The sequence below is a fragment of the Cherax quadricarinatus genome, chromosome 61 (assembly GCF_038502225.1).
Source record: "Cherax quadricarinatus isolate ZL_2023a chromosome 61, ASM3850222v1, whole genome shotgun sequence".
NCBI lineage: Eukaryota > Metazoa > Arthropoda > Malacostraca > Decapoda > Parastacidae > Cherax > Cherax quadricarinatus.
The window spans coordinates 7,085,451-7,100,162 of NC_091352.1; the positions used below are offsets into that span (position 1 = coordinate 7,085,451).

Sequence of the window (14,712 nt, forward strand, 5' to 3'; positions counted from 1 at the left end):
GGCATATTCCCCTAAGAAAGAAGAAGAGCAGGAGTAAACTGGAGAGAGAAAGACGCTCCCTCTACAGAAGACGATGAAGAGTCACTGAGCTCCTCAGGAGTGCTAGAATATCTGATACACGAAAGGAGGCGCTGACCAGGGAAGTGGAAACTATCGAACTTAAGTTAAATGACTCTTACAGGAACCAGGAGAGGCAGGAGGAGCTTAAAGCTATTAGTGAAATTGAAAGAAATTCAAAATATTTCTTTTCATATGCCAAAAACAAGGCAAATACCACATCTAGTATCGCGGGCCCTTACTCAGACAGGATGGGACTTACACAGATGACAACAAGGAAATGAGTGAAATATTGAAATCCCAGTACGACTCTGTGTTTAGTGAACCACTAATCGGTCTGAGGATCGACGACCCAAATGATTTCTTCATGAATGAGCCTCAAAACTCCAGAAATGTATGCCAGATTTCCGACATTACCCTAACTCCGATAGATTTCGAAAAAGCCATTGACAACATACCTATGCACTCAGCCCCGGGCCCAGACTCGTGGAACTCTGTTTTCATTAAGAACTGCAAGAAACCCCTCTCGCGTGCCTTCAGTACACTATGGAGGAAGAGCTTGGACATGGGTGAAATTCCACAGTCACTTAAAACAACGGATATAGCCCCACTCCATAAAGCCCATGATGATCCTTTTCAAATCACTTGTTCTCTCTAGGCTGGAATACTGCTGTACATTAACATCTCCATTCAAAGCAGGTGAAATCGCAGATCTAGAGAGTGTACAGAGATCCTTTACTGCACGTATAAGTTCTGTCAAGCACCTTAACTACTGGGAACGCTTGGAAGCACTTGACTTGTACTCGTTGGAACGCAGAAGGGAGAGATATATCATAATCTACACTTGGAAAATCTTGGAAGGAATGGTCCCAAATCTGCACACAGAAATCACTCCCTACGAAAGTAAAAGACTGGGCAGGCGATGCAAAATGCCCCCAATAAAAAGTAGGGGCGCCATTGGTACACTAAGGGAAAACACCATAAGTGTCCGGGGCCCAAAACTGTTCAACAGCCTCCCATCAAGCATTAGGGGAATTGCCAATAAACCCCTGGCTGCCTTCAAGAGAGAGCTGGACAGATACCTAAAGTCAGTGCCGGATCAGCCGGGCTGTGGCTCGTACGTTGGACTGCGTGCGGCCAGCAGTAACAGCCTAGTTGATCAGGCCCTGATCCATCGGGAGGCCTGGTCATGGACCGGGCCGCGGAGGCGTTGATCCCCGGAATAACCTCCAGGTAACCTCCAGGAGTGGAACGAACTCCCGAGCACCGTCATAGAAGCTAAGACATTGTGTAGTTTTAAAAATAGGTTAGATAAATACATGAGTGGGTGTGGGTGGGTGTGAGTTAGACGTGACTAGCTTGTGCTAGTAGGTCTGATGTCGTGCTTCTTCGTAAGTGAATGTGACCTGACCTGCCACGCATGGGCCAGTAGGCCTGCTGCAGTGTTCCTTCTTTATGTTTTTATGTGTGTGGGGTGCACGTGTGGTGCATGTGTGTGAGGTGCACATGTGGTGCATGTGTGTGTGGGGTGCACGTGTGGTGCATGTGTGTGAGGTGCACATGTGGTGCATGTGTGTGTGAGGTGCACGTGTGGTGCGTGTGTGCGGTGCACTTGTGGTGCACTTGTGGTGCATGTGTGTGTGGGATGCACTCGTGGTGCGTGTGTGTGGGGTGCACTTGTGGTGCATGTGTTTGGGGTGCACCTGTGGTGCATGTGTGTGGGATGCACGTGTGGTGCGTGTGTGTGGGGTGCACTTGTGGTGCCTGTGTGTGGGGTGCGCTTGTGGTGCATGTGTGTGGGGTGCACTTGTGGTGCATGTGTGTGGGGTGCACTTGTGGTGCATGAGTGTGGGATGCACGTGTGGTGCGTGTGTGTGGGGTGCACTTGTGGTGCATGTGTGTGGGGTGCACTTGTGGTGCATGTGTGTGGGGTGCACTTGTGGTGCATGTGTGTGGGGTGCACTTGTGGTGCATGTGTGTGGGGTGCACTTGTGGTGCATGTGTGTGGGGTGCACTTGTGGTGCATGTGTGTGGGATGCACATGTGGGATGTGTGTTAGTTACCATTTTGACGTGTGTGTGTGTGTGTGGACTCACCTAGTTGAGGTTGCAGAGGTCGAGTCCAAGCTCCTTGTGTGACGTGTGTGTGTGTGTGTGTGTGTGTGTGTGTGTGTGTGTGTATTCACCAAGTTGAGGTTGCAGGGGTCGAGTCCAAGCTTCTGGCCTCGCCTCTTCACTGATCGCTACTAGGTCACTCTCCCTGAACCGTGAGCTTTATCATACCTCTGCTTAAAGCTATGTATGGATCCTGCCTCCACTACATCGCTTCCCAAACTATTCCACTTACTGACTACTCTGTGGCTGAAGAAATACTTCCTAACATCCCTGTGATTCATCTGTGTCTTCAACTTCCAACTGTGTCCCCTTGTTACTGTGTCCAATTTCTGGAACATCTAGTCTTTGTCCACCTTGTCAATTCCTCTCAGTATTTTGTATGTCGTTATCATGTCCCCCCTATCTCTCCTGTCCTCCAGTGTCGTCAGGTTGAATTCCCTTAACCTCTCCTCGTAGGACATACCTCTTAGCTCTGGGACTAGTCTTGTTGCAAACCTTTACACTTTCTCTAGTTTCTTTACGTGCTTGGCTAGGTGTGGGTTCCAAACTGGTGCCGCATACTCCAATATGGGCCTAACGTACACGGTGTACAGGGTCCTGAACGATTCCTTATTAAGATGTCGGAATGCTGTTTTGAGGTTTGCTAGGCGCCCATATGCTGCAGCAGTTATTTGGTTGATGTGCGCTTCAGATGTGCCTGGTGTTATACTCACCCCAAGATCTTGTGTGTGTCTGTGTGTGTGTGTGTGTGTGTGTGTGTGTGTGTGTGTGTGTGTGTGTGTGTGTGTGTGTGTGTGTGTGTGTGTGCGTGTGTACTCACCTAATTGTGGTTGCAGGGGTCGAGACCCAGCTCCTGGCCCCGCCTCTTCACTGATCGCTACTGGGTCCTCTCTCTCTCTGCTTCCTGAGCTTTGTCATACCTCTCCTTAAAACTATGTATGGTTCCTGCCTCCACTACTTCACTTGCTAGGCTATTCCACTTGCTGACAACTCTATGACTGAAGAAATACTTCCTAACGCCCCTGTGACTCGTCTGAGTCTTCAGCTTCCATTTGTGACCCCTTGTCCCTGTGTCCCCTCTCTGGAACATCCTATCTCTGTCCACCTTGTCTATTCCCCGCAGTATCTTGTATGTCGTTATCATGTCTCCCCTGACCCTTCTGTCCTCCAGTGTCGTCAGTCCGATTTCCCTTAACCTTTCCTCGTACGACATTCCCTTGAGCTCAGGGACTAGCCTTGTTGCAAACCTTTGTACTTTCTCTAACTTCTTGACGTGCTTGACCTGGTGTGGGTTCCAGACTGGTGCTGCATACTCCAGTATGGGCCTAACATACACAGTGTACAGTGTCTTGAACGATTCCTTATTAAGGTATCGGAACGCTATTCTCAGGTTTGCCAGGCGCCCGTATGCTGCAGCGGTTATTTGGTTGATGTGTGCCTCCGGTGATGTGCTCGGTGTTATGGTCACCCCAAGGTCTTTCTCCCTGAGTGAGGTCTGTAGTCTTTGTCCACCTAGCCTATATTCTGTCTGCGGTCTTCTTTGCCCCTCCCCAATCTTCATGACTTTGCATTTGGCTGGATTGAATTCGAGAAGCCAATTACTGGACCACATGTCCAACCTGTCCAGGTTTCTTTGCAGTCCTGCCTCATCCTCGTCCGATTTAATTCTTCTCATCAACTTCACGTCATCTGCGAACAGGGACACTTCAGAGTCTATTCCTGCCATCATGTCGTTCACATATATCAAAAATAGCACTGGTCCTAGAACTGACCCCTGTGGGACCCCGCTCGTAACAGGCGCCCACTGTGATACCTCTTCACGTACCATGACTCGTTGCTGCCTCCCTGTCAGGTATTCCCTTATCCATTGCAGTGCCTTCCCTTTTACATGCGCCTGATCCTCCAGCTTCTGCACTAATCTCTTGTGGGGAACTGTGTCAAAAGCCTTCCTGCAGTCTAGGAAAACGCAATCTACCCACCCCTCTCTCTCGTGTCTTACTTCTGTTACCTTGTCATAAAACTCCAGGAGGTTTGTGATACAAGATTTGCCTTCCATGAACCCACGCTGGTTTTCATTTATAATCTTGTTCCTTTCCAGGTGTTCGACCACTCTCCTCCTGATAATCTTCTCCATGACTTTGCACACAATACATGTCAGAGACACAGGTCTGTAGTTTAGTGCCTCGTTTCTGTTTCCTTTCTTAAATATGGGGACTACATTAGCTGTCTTCCATTTCTCAGGTAGTTGCCCAGTTTCAAGGGATGTGTTGAAGATTGTGGTTAGAGGCAGGCACAGCATCTCTGCTCCTTCTCTAAGGACCCATGGGGAGATGTTGTCCGGTCCCATCGCCTTTGAGGTGTCAAGGTCACTTAAGAGCTTCTTCACCTCCTCCTCAGTTGTTCGTATGTCATCCAACACTTGTTGGTATATTCCCTCTTGATGTTCCCTTCTGTGCTGTCTTCCCACAGCCCTTCCTGTCTCTACTGTAAAAACTTCCTTAAATCTCCTGTTCAGCTCCTCACATACCTCCTGATCATTTCTTGTGAGTTCTCCACCTTCTGTCCTTAATCTGATCACCGGGTCTTTGACTGTTGTCTTCCTCCTGATGTGGCTATACAACAGTTTCGGGTCAGTCTTGATTCTCGATGCTATGTCATTTTCATACTGTCGCTGGGCCTCCCTCCTTACGTGTGTGTGTGTGTGTGTGTGTGTGTGTGTGTGTGTGTGTGTGTGTGTGTGTGTGTGTGTGTGTGTGTGTGTGTGAGTGTATATGTGTGTGAACATCTTACTGTCATCGGTACACATACCGATGATAATATGGTACACACACCATGTACACATCACACTATCACTGGTACACACACCATGTACACATCACACTATCACTGGTACACACACCATGTACACATCACACTATCACTGGTACACACACCATGTACACATCACACTATCACTGATACACACACCATGTACACATCACACTATCACTGGTACACACACCATGTACACATCACACTATCACTGGTACACACACCATGTACACATCACACTATCACTGCTACACACCATGTACACATCACACTATCACTGGTACACACACCATGTACACATCACACTATCACTGGTACACACACCATGTACACATGACACTATCACTGCTACACACACCATGTACACATCACACTATCACTGCTACACACACCATGTACACATCACACTATCACTGCTACACACACCATGTACACATCACACTATCACTGCTACACACACCATGTACACATCACACTATCACTGGTACACACACCATGTACACATCACACTATCACTTGTACACACACCATGTACACATCACATTATCACTTGTACACACACCATGTACACATCACTATCACTGCTACACACACCATGTACACATCACACTATCACTGCTACACACACCATGTACACATCACACTATCACTTGTACACACACCATGTACACATCACACTATCACTGCTACACACACCATGTACACATCACACTATCACTGCTACACACACCATGTACATATCACACTATCACTTGTACACACACCATGTACACATCACACTATCACTGGTACACACACCATGTACACATCACACTATCACTGGTACACACACCATGTACACATCACACTATCACTTGTACACACACCATGTACACATCACACTATCACTTGTACACACACCATGTACACATCACACTATCACTGCTACACACACCATGTACACATCACACTATCACTGCTACACACACCATGTACACATCACACTATCACTGGTACACACACCATGTACACATCACACTATCACTTGTACACACACCATGTACACATCACACTATCACTGGTACACACACCATGTACACATCACACTATCACTGGTACACACACCATGTACACATCACACTATCACTGGTACACATACGTCACAGAGGAGCGGTGAAGCGAGCCCAGTACTCTGTCATATACAATAAGTCCCTCCTAGTGACGCTGAGTCAAGGACACAGTGCGTTAATTATGCAGAGAAAATCAGGTGATATTCTTGGATAATTTATGAGCAACATGACCACTGATTCACCTATCAAAAGGCGACCATGACCCTGGTTCACCCAGCAAGAGGTGACCATGACCCTGGTTCACCCAGCCAGAGGCGGCCATAATGATTCTCAACACAGAACCCTATCATTTGAGCACCAAATAATGCCCACCAGCACCACAGTAGTCACAGCAGCTCCTCGCAGCACAATACGTAGCATTGCATCTCTACACAGTTCATCATGACAACAACACAGAAGTCAGTACTATTTTGTGATCCTTAGGTTTTTTCATTTGTTTTAAATTAGTTGGAAAACCTAGATGGGTTAGAGCAGCTGTCCCTAACCACTGAAAAAAGTAATGAAGCGATAACGTCATCTGTGAGAAGACATTTTTCTGTTTCATTGCGAAGAACACAGCTCTGACACAGTGTGCGCAGGTTAAGACCTTACACACACACACACCACTTAACCTTCTGATGACCTCCTTCACATTAACATTGTTCTGACGACTTTTCAAACTCCACCCATCATTGTATATTTCGACGTTTCAGAGCGGTTTGAAGCATTTTTTTTTTTTTAGCTGAAGCACTCTGCGTAAGTGAGGTTGATTAGATATTTTGCCTCCGAAGTGGCTAGTTTATTGTGCACCCCCATGTCCGCGAGGTAATCTCAGACACAACTGTCGAATTTATCTTTCTTTGGTGCCTTCATTGGCGGCACACTTTAGCCTCCATATCTGTTTTTGTTACTCGAGTCAGTCAGTTCATGACTCTTGTTGTCGTTAATCTATTACATCCATCCTACACCCTAAAGAGTGCTTTCCAACGAATTTGAGCAAGATGTTTAATGAAAAATTAGACACGTGCAACGTCTGGGTATTTTTATTGTAAACGTTTCTCCATCCAGTGGCTTTATCAGTATAAACTCAAGGACATAATCGGAAGACAGTAGAACTATATACAAAAGTTGAAGTAATCAGTCCCTCAACCTTGGGACTACGGTGCTCTTCTCCATCTCCAAGGCTGAGGGACTGATTACCTCATCTTTTGTATATAGTTCTACTGTCTTCCAATTATGTCCTTGAATTTGTACTGATAAAGCCACTGGATGGCGAAACGTCCACAAATAAAGACACCCAGATGTTGCACATGTATCTAATTCTTCATGTTGTCGGTACTGTATACCGTACATATACAAGATGTTTGTTATTTAATATACTATGGTGAGAAATAGTTGAATAAAAGTAGATTAAGATCAGTTAACATTACCTAAGGTTGTCAGTCTTAAGAGTTGGATCATTGAGAATTAGACGCAGTTAAACGCATTAGAAATCTGACTATGTGTTTTAAGGGGGTTAGAGTCCGTTTGTGACCCTGTAATCACAGGTGGTGCAGCGGTGACACCGTGGGATGATGCTTTTGCAGCGGTGACACGGTGGGATGATGCTGTTGCAGCGGTGACACCGTGGGATGATGCTGTTGCAGCGGTGACACCGTGGGATGATGCTGTTGCAGCTGTGACACCGAGGGATGAGCACCAGCTGGCCTATACACATCGTCGATGCTTCAGGCTTAATAACCTTGAACACGTGTTTCCCGGTCAGCTGCGACCGCTGTCCCAGTGAATGACTTCTCTAAAGCAAGGGAGAGAGGGGGCTGCTTGGTGGATGGGCGAGCATGAGATGTGGTGGGGTTGAGTAGGGACTAGGGACATGTGGGGTTTAGTGGGGACATGGTGGGGTTGTTAGGACAGTGCAGTATGCGTAACCTCCGAGACACTCCTTCGGTGAACCACTGAATGGGCCACCACCGGAGACTCTTATCAGGATGTTGCTTCCTGACGCTGAATATACACACACGGGGAAGTCAGCTACTCAGACCAGAGTTCAGCTTGGGTAAGGAAGTGGTTCGTGCTGCCGTGGCCTGACATTAGACCATGGGTTGCTTCACTTTCACGTGTCCTGAAACACATTATTTGTGTGCCCTATAGTGCCGCCACCACTTATGGATTCATAACAAAGACCCTCGTCAGGAGACACTTCCTGTTAACTGTGATCAAACACAAAAGCCCGCAGCAGACCCATGATCTCGATGGAGACAAATGGTATAAAATCTCAAGAGGATGGAAAAATAAACAAAGGCAATATAATTCGATCCATTATTGAATACTTTTAGCCCACACAGTGGGCTTTATCAAGTCGCAAAGACTTGACAGAGCTCACTGTGTGAGCGAAATGTAGTCAATAAAGAATCACTTTATATTACATTTGTGTCTAATTTTTTTCCATCCTATTTACGATCCCCTCATTAATATATTAAGAAAAGTGGAGGTGGTGGCGAACACTTGGATGGGTGAGCGTGTGCTTCCACCCGTGAATCAGACCGTCCTCCTTCCTATCACGATCTCTGATATTTTCCCTTCACTATCCTTCAATGTTGGTGAAGGACTTTTTTTTTTCCCAAATAAATGGAGTAACTCCTCACCTTCCTTGCTCCAGGGCTATTTTTTTCTACCATACTCTTTCGAGTTTAGCTCTTCTCCGCCACTTACCGAGTGGTTCAAGGGGGGTTGAGATACGATGTACTTGAGTGTTCCGCACTAAGCAGGATTGAATGCTCCACAGCACCCGGCAGTAACATGCTCCACAGAGCAGGAAGGCACTAAAGTGAAGGATATAGAAGTCAAGAGAGATATATCGCCTCGATCAAGGGTTGAGTCGTCTCAATAAAGAATTAGTTTAAATAAAGGATGGGATTGTCTCAGCAAGGGGTTATATTGGCTCAATAAAAGATTAAATCGTCGTAATGAAAGATTTAGTGCTCTCAGTTTTACAATAAAGGATTTAAGCATCGTAATACGCAATTAAATCGTTACACCGAAGGATTAAATCGTCTTAATAAAGGATTCAATAAGGTAATATAAATTTATAATTAGTTTGAAGAGCTAAACATGTGATAAATCATTGAGGGGCGTGGTAATAAAGGGGAGATAGATAGATAGATAGATATATAGATAGATAGATAAAGAGAGAGAGAGAGAGAGAGAGAGAGAGAGAGAGAGAGAGAGACAGACAGACAGACAGACAGACAGACAGACAGACAGAGATAGACAGACAGAGAGTCAGACAGACAGAGAGTCAGACAGACAGAGAGTTTAGCAGTAGACAATTAGGATGAATGAGACACGTGTGCAACACTTGACTGTACATTCTTCTGTTTGTTTAGTAAGAGACGTTTGCGCCGGTGTTCATGTCAGGAGTTTTATAAAGAAAACGTTTTGCCATGAGTGGCAGAAACGTTATAAACATCCCGAACTGTATATAAGCATCTTTCGCAGGTCCTGGCATGACCCTGCTAGAGGTATGAGGCATCCTCGGGCAGACTGAGACTCATGTCAGGAAACTTCCTGTTTCCTGACACACCTTACCTAACCTAAGCTCTCGTGGCTTCAGTCCTGCTGACTTCTTGGAGGTTCTTCAGTTTTTCTCTTATTCTTCAGCTGTTCTCTTGTTCTTCAGCTGTTCTGCTGTGCTTCCAAGAGTGTTTAGCATACCTGAGATAAGAAGAATAATGACAATTAACAACGTCATATATTCCATAACTAGAGCAACTAACTACTTGATTATGACACTTGTTTTGAAAACCAATCTGAACATGTGTAGTGTGATATACAAGGTAATCAGAACTGCTCTAGTGTAATACACAAGGTAATCAGAAAAACTGTTGCGTAATCCACAAGGTAATCAAACTACTGTAATGTAATCCACCTCAAGATAAGCCCAATAGACATCCACAACGTACAGTAGAGATTCTTATAGCTTTAGCTCCTAACTGGTAGCACTTACTGACTTGCTTCTGGGGAGGGAAGAAATGGGAGGGACGAAGAAGGGAAGGAGTGGCAGGGACGAAGAAGGGAAGGAGTGGCAGGGACGAAGAAGGGAAGGAGTGGCAGGGACGAAGAAGGGAAGAAGTAGAAGGGGACAAGTACAACAAGAGGGGAGGGCGTGAAGGAAGAATAAGGAGGGCATGAGGGAAGACATAGTACCACTCACACTCTACGACCTTATCCTTTCCCATCTCAAAGTCACTACCTCTGTTGTGACCTTGTCAAGGAAGCTTCAACTTAGGGGTCTTGGTAATTTTTCATACACAGGAAGAGTGGGTGTTGGGAAGTTATAGACCCTTTTCTTGCTTAATTACTCATCTTGTAGTGTACTTATAATAATAATAATAATAATAATAATAATAATAATAATAATAATAATATCTATTTCTACAAGTACATGTACAAGGTATAAAGTCCTAGCTGACATCAGTGCCATACTACTATATGTAAAGCCGCTTGTTATGCAGAGCATTTCGGGCAAATTAGGTCGATTTGGTCCCAGGATGCGACCCACACCAGTCGATTAACACCCAGGTACCTATTTTATACTGATGGATGAACATAGACAGCAGGTGCCTTATGGAAACATGTCCTAATGTTATCCAGCCTATTGGAGATTCGACCCCCGGACCTCAGTATGTGAGCCGAGTGCTCTAGCGATCGAACTACGGGACACTGGCTATCCGTTGGTGATATTTTATACCATATACCGTGCCTCCCACTCTGGTAAGGAATAGTTTCAGTGTGTAGACTTGTAACTAGTCGTTCCAGTATCTTCCAAGTGTAAATTATGATATATCTTTCTAGGCTGCGTTCCCGGGAGTGCATTTTAATAATTGACTTTAAACATTCACACCAATTTAACTGTGTGATCAAAATGGTACAGGTTTATAACTTCTGCCTTAAAAGGGGTTGTTAGTATACAGTAGTATTCAAGCCTCGAGTGTGATTACATCAACAACTATCATTATTCGTTTTGTACCTCTCTCTCTTTTTAAGGTTCTCGTTATGCAGTATATCATTTTCCTTACAAGCTATTTAAGAATTACTGGAAATGGAACCTGGGGCATTGCATATGCAGTTAAACAACTGTACGAAGCTAGCCATAACGTTTTCCATAACTACCAGAGCAGCCCTGTATATTGCTCAAACCTGTGAAACTCATTTAATGAACAAGAACGATAAATAGTTGATATGATGGTGTATCCACGGGGTCTTTGTGATCAAAAACAGTATGTGCAGAGTGAATCCTTATTTACAGACAAGGTTTCACCTCTGCAGGAGACTTATCATGTCAGTTAACTGTCATAGATTTACTGGCTTAATCAAGCCCCCTTCGTGGACCGGCCTTGCCATCCACCAAGCTCGTGTGTTGGCAACTCTTATATAAAGGAGGATTGAGGAGCAGTTGCGTCTGAACGTTAAGTATTTTGATCACTGTGGCTGAGCCGGTACAGTCGTGAACTTGCACAAGTTATTCTTACACTGATATGGTGGAAGTCACCTAGACTTTTTCTTGCTGCTGTGATAGTGACACTGTTGTGTTCCTTCAGCGTAACATCTATATTTGATTCACACACCTAAATAATACACGATAGTGCTTAATCTAAATAAAAGTAGACAGTTTTTTTTTATTATTAACACAACGGCCGTTTCCCACCGAGGTAGGGTGACCCGAAAAAGAAGAAACACTTTCATCATCACTCATACCATCACTGTCTTGCCAGAGGCGTGCCTACACTGCAGTTCAAAAACTGCAACATATCTCCACCATATCTACCATATATTTCCCTTGTGCTAACTCGGAAATATTCCTGAGAATAAGTTCATTTTTTTAAAATTTGGTGATAGAGAGAGAGAGAGAGAGAGAGAGAGAGAGAGAGAGAGAGAGAGAGAGAGAGAGAGAGAGAGAGAGAGAGAGAGAGAGAGAGAGAGAGAGAGAGAGAGAGAGAGAAAGAGAAAAGAAAGAGAAAGAGAGAAAGAGAGAAAGAAAGAGAGAGAGAGAGAGAGAGAGAGAGAGAGAGAGATGTGAAATGAGCTAATTGCTCTTAACTTTCCTAACTTGCAAAATACACGGTAGGAACTTTGATCCTCGTGTTTCTAGTTAGAATTCCAGTCTCTCAGATCTCCTTCACGCTTGTAGAGGTCACATCCCAAATACATACTCACCTCGAGTCTCCTATGCTCCTTCCTCTACCAAACATTTCTTGCACTCTTTCCCTCTCTCTGCGTTTACCATGCAGCACCGCTCGCTAGAGCAGTGATCACTGCTCCCACTGGTAGCTTCAATTGTCCTTGTCCACACTCGATAGGTGTGTGCATGATTTGTTATTCAAAACAAGGACACGCAGGTAGAATGGACGCTTCACTAAGACAATATTTCACTTGTAAACCAAGCTATTTTAAATCTATAGAGAGTACACGGGACTCGTTTTGAATGCATAAGCGGTGACGAGCGTATGAGAGGTGTGGCTGACCTGGCCTTGTGAACACTACAGTAAAGGTCGAGAGTAAGATGGTATGAAAATGCCGACATTCATTTAAGGTTGGTTTGTAGATGAATGGTTCAGAGAACCGACATGTTGATAAATTAGACACATGTGCAACTCTTGGGTATAAATAAAGATACCCAAGAGTTGCACATGTGTTTAATTTATCATTTAAGGTTGGTGGACACATGCAGCGTTCTGAATAAAGAATAAAAATGTTGCAATACAGTGGCTGGAACAATACACAAATAATCTTCTCTTAAGTGCGGGTTACTTGTGTAACGTTCTGAATGAATGAAGCACTTGTGCAACGTTTGGGTTTACCTGGAGAGGGTTTCGGGGTGTCTTTATTGAGGAAACGTTTCGCCAGCCATTGGTTTCTTCAGTTTGTTATTCCTCTGTTATTCTCTACTGGACTGAAGAAGCCACTGGCTGGCGAAACGTTTCCTCTATAAAGATTCCCAAGTGTTGCACAAGTGTCTCGCTCTTCAACTTGTCAGTTTTCAAAACCACTTTCGTCACAGTGCTCTGAATATTTTATGTTTAGGCGGTGTTTTGCTCGTCAAGAAATTTGTCAAGCCTGAGTGTACATACCCAGACAGAGTAAGGCTGGGGTGTAAACAATGGGCCCATGCATGGAGATACCAACGAAGATATTTAATAGTACAGTCGTACAATTAAAGGTAAAGTATAGATTACCAAGAGAGTTGTATACAGACGACATGAATTAGGTGATGGCCCCGTTGTAGAGTCTCAGTCCTATTACTGATAATAAATGTGGAAACTGCCGCTGTTTTGGGTGAGTGGATGTGAGGCAGCCATCAACACTGCTTCTAAGTCAGGGGTTCTCAAACTAGTCCTCACGATGGGCTATGAAATTTCGAAAAGATGCAAGAAAATCTGAGAATTTAAAAAAAAAATATATATAAACATTGAGGTATTGGAAATATGAGCAGGGGCGAAAGCGCCAAGCTGAGGTTTTGAGAAGGCTGGTGTTTCAAGTTTTTAATTCTTTTGGGGAGGGCGAAGACAAGCGACACTGCTGCCTCGCAGGGCGATGGTCATGGAGTGTGGACGCAAGGGCACATCTCGTTAGCTACTCGGAAAGATTGTATTCATCCACTCTTTACCAAGTCAGAGCAGGACAAATCAGGTTACAGTAAGTTAGTTTAGGTTGGGTCATGTCGAGTTAGAACAGAGTAAATTAGGTTACAGGGCAAATTAGGTTAGTTTAGGGATTGAAACACATGTTCAACATATGGGTTATCTTTATTCTGGAAACGTTTCGCCAGTCAGTGGCTTGCGAAATGTTTGTGCCCTGAACTGGACGCAAGTGTCGTTTTCCACAGTTAAATCAAATTAGAGGAAGAGGAGGAATCAAGTTAGGGTAGGCTGGTTTGGGTAGTCAGGAAAACGCTTTAAAAGTTGTACCTTGCACAGATTTAAATGTCAAGGTCAGGGGTAGAGTTAAATCATATCACAGAATTTGTATCTAGGTCAGGTGAAAGTTGTGCGCTGCTTACCATTTTCCTATTGTCTTGATTCTTTCCTATGTAAAATGTTTTAAGAAGCGTGCGTCTCTCTCTCTCTCTCTCTCTCTCTCTCTCTCTCTGTTTTATTTCAAAGCTTAGCTTCAGCAATATATTGATTATAATAAATTATGATTAACTGTATATGTATAAACTTTTATTATTATTGTTATTATTATTATTATTATTATTATTATTATTATTATTATTATTATTATTGTTATATTGCTTAAGGGTAAGCGCTGAACCCATACGATTTACACATCACCTGGTCAATGTAGTCATGTTCATTACCTTTGTAACTAGTTCAGCTATCATAACTTTGGGGTCCAGTCCCTGGACCCATTATGTACCTTTGTAATCCTTTGACTACCACCCACAGGATGGATATGGGGTGCATAATAAACATATTAAACTAACCTCCTAATTGCAACTTCCCTATTCCTCTCTCAAAGTGCATTCACGGTACTTCTTACCTCTAGGACTAGCTAGTCCCATTGAATCCCATCATAACCACCATAAATATTACACTGCTCACACTCCAACAGCACGTCAAATCCAAAAAACCTCCCCTTAC

The 14,712-nt window shown here is 44.3% G+C and overlaps 1 protein-coding gene across 1 annotated transcript in view; it reads left to right on the top strand.

Moving 5' to 3' along the window:
- The window catches only part of LOC128699399 (alkaline phosphatase), a 66,734-nt gene that overhangs the window by 37,844 nt on the left and 14,178 nt on the right, over positions 1 to 14,712 (top strand). The window lies entirely within an intron of this gene.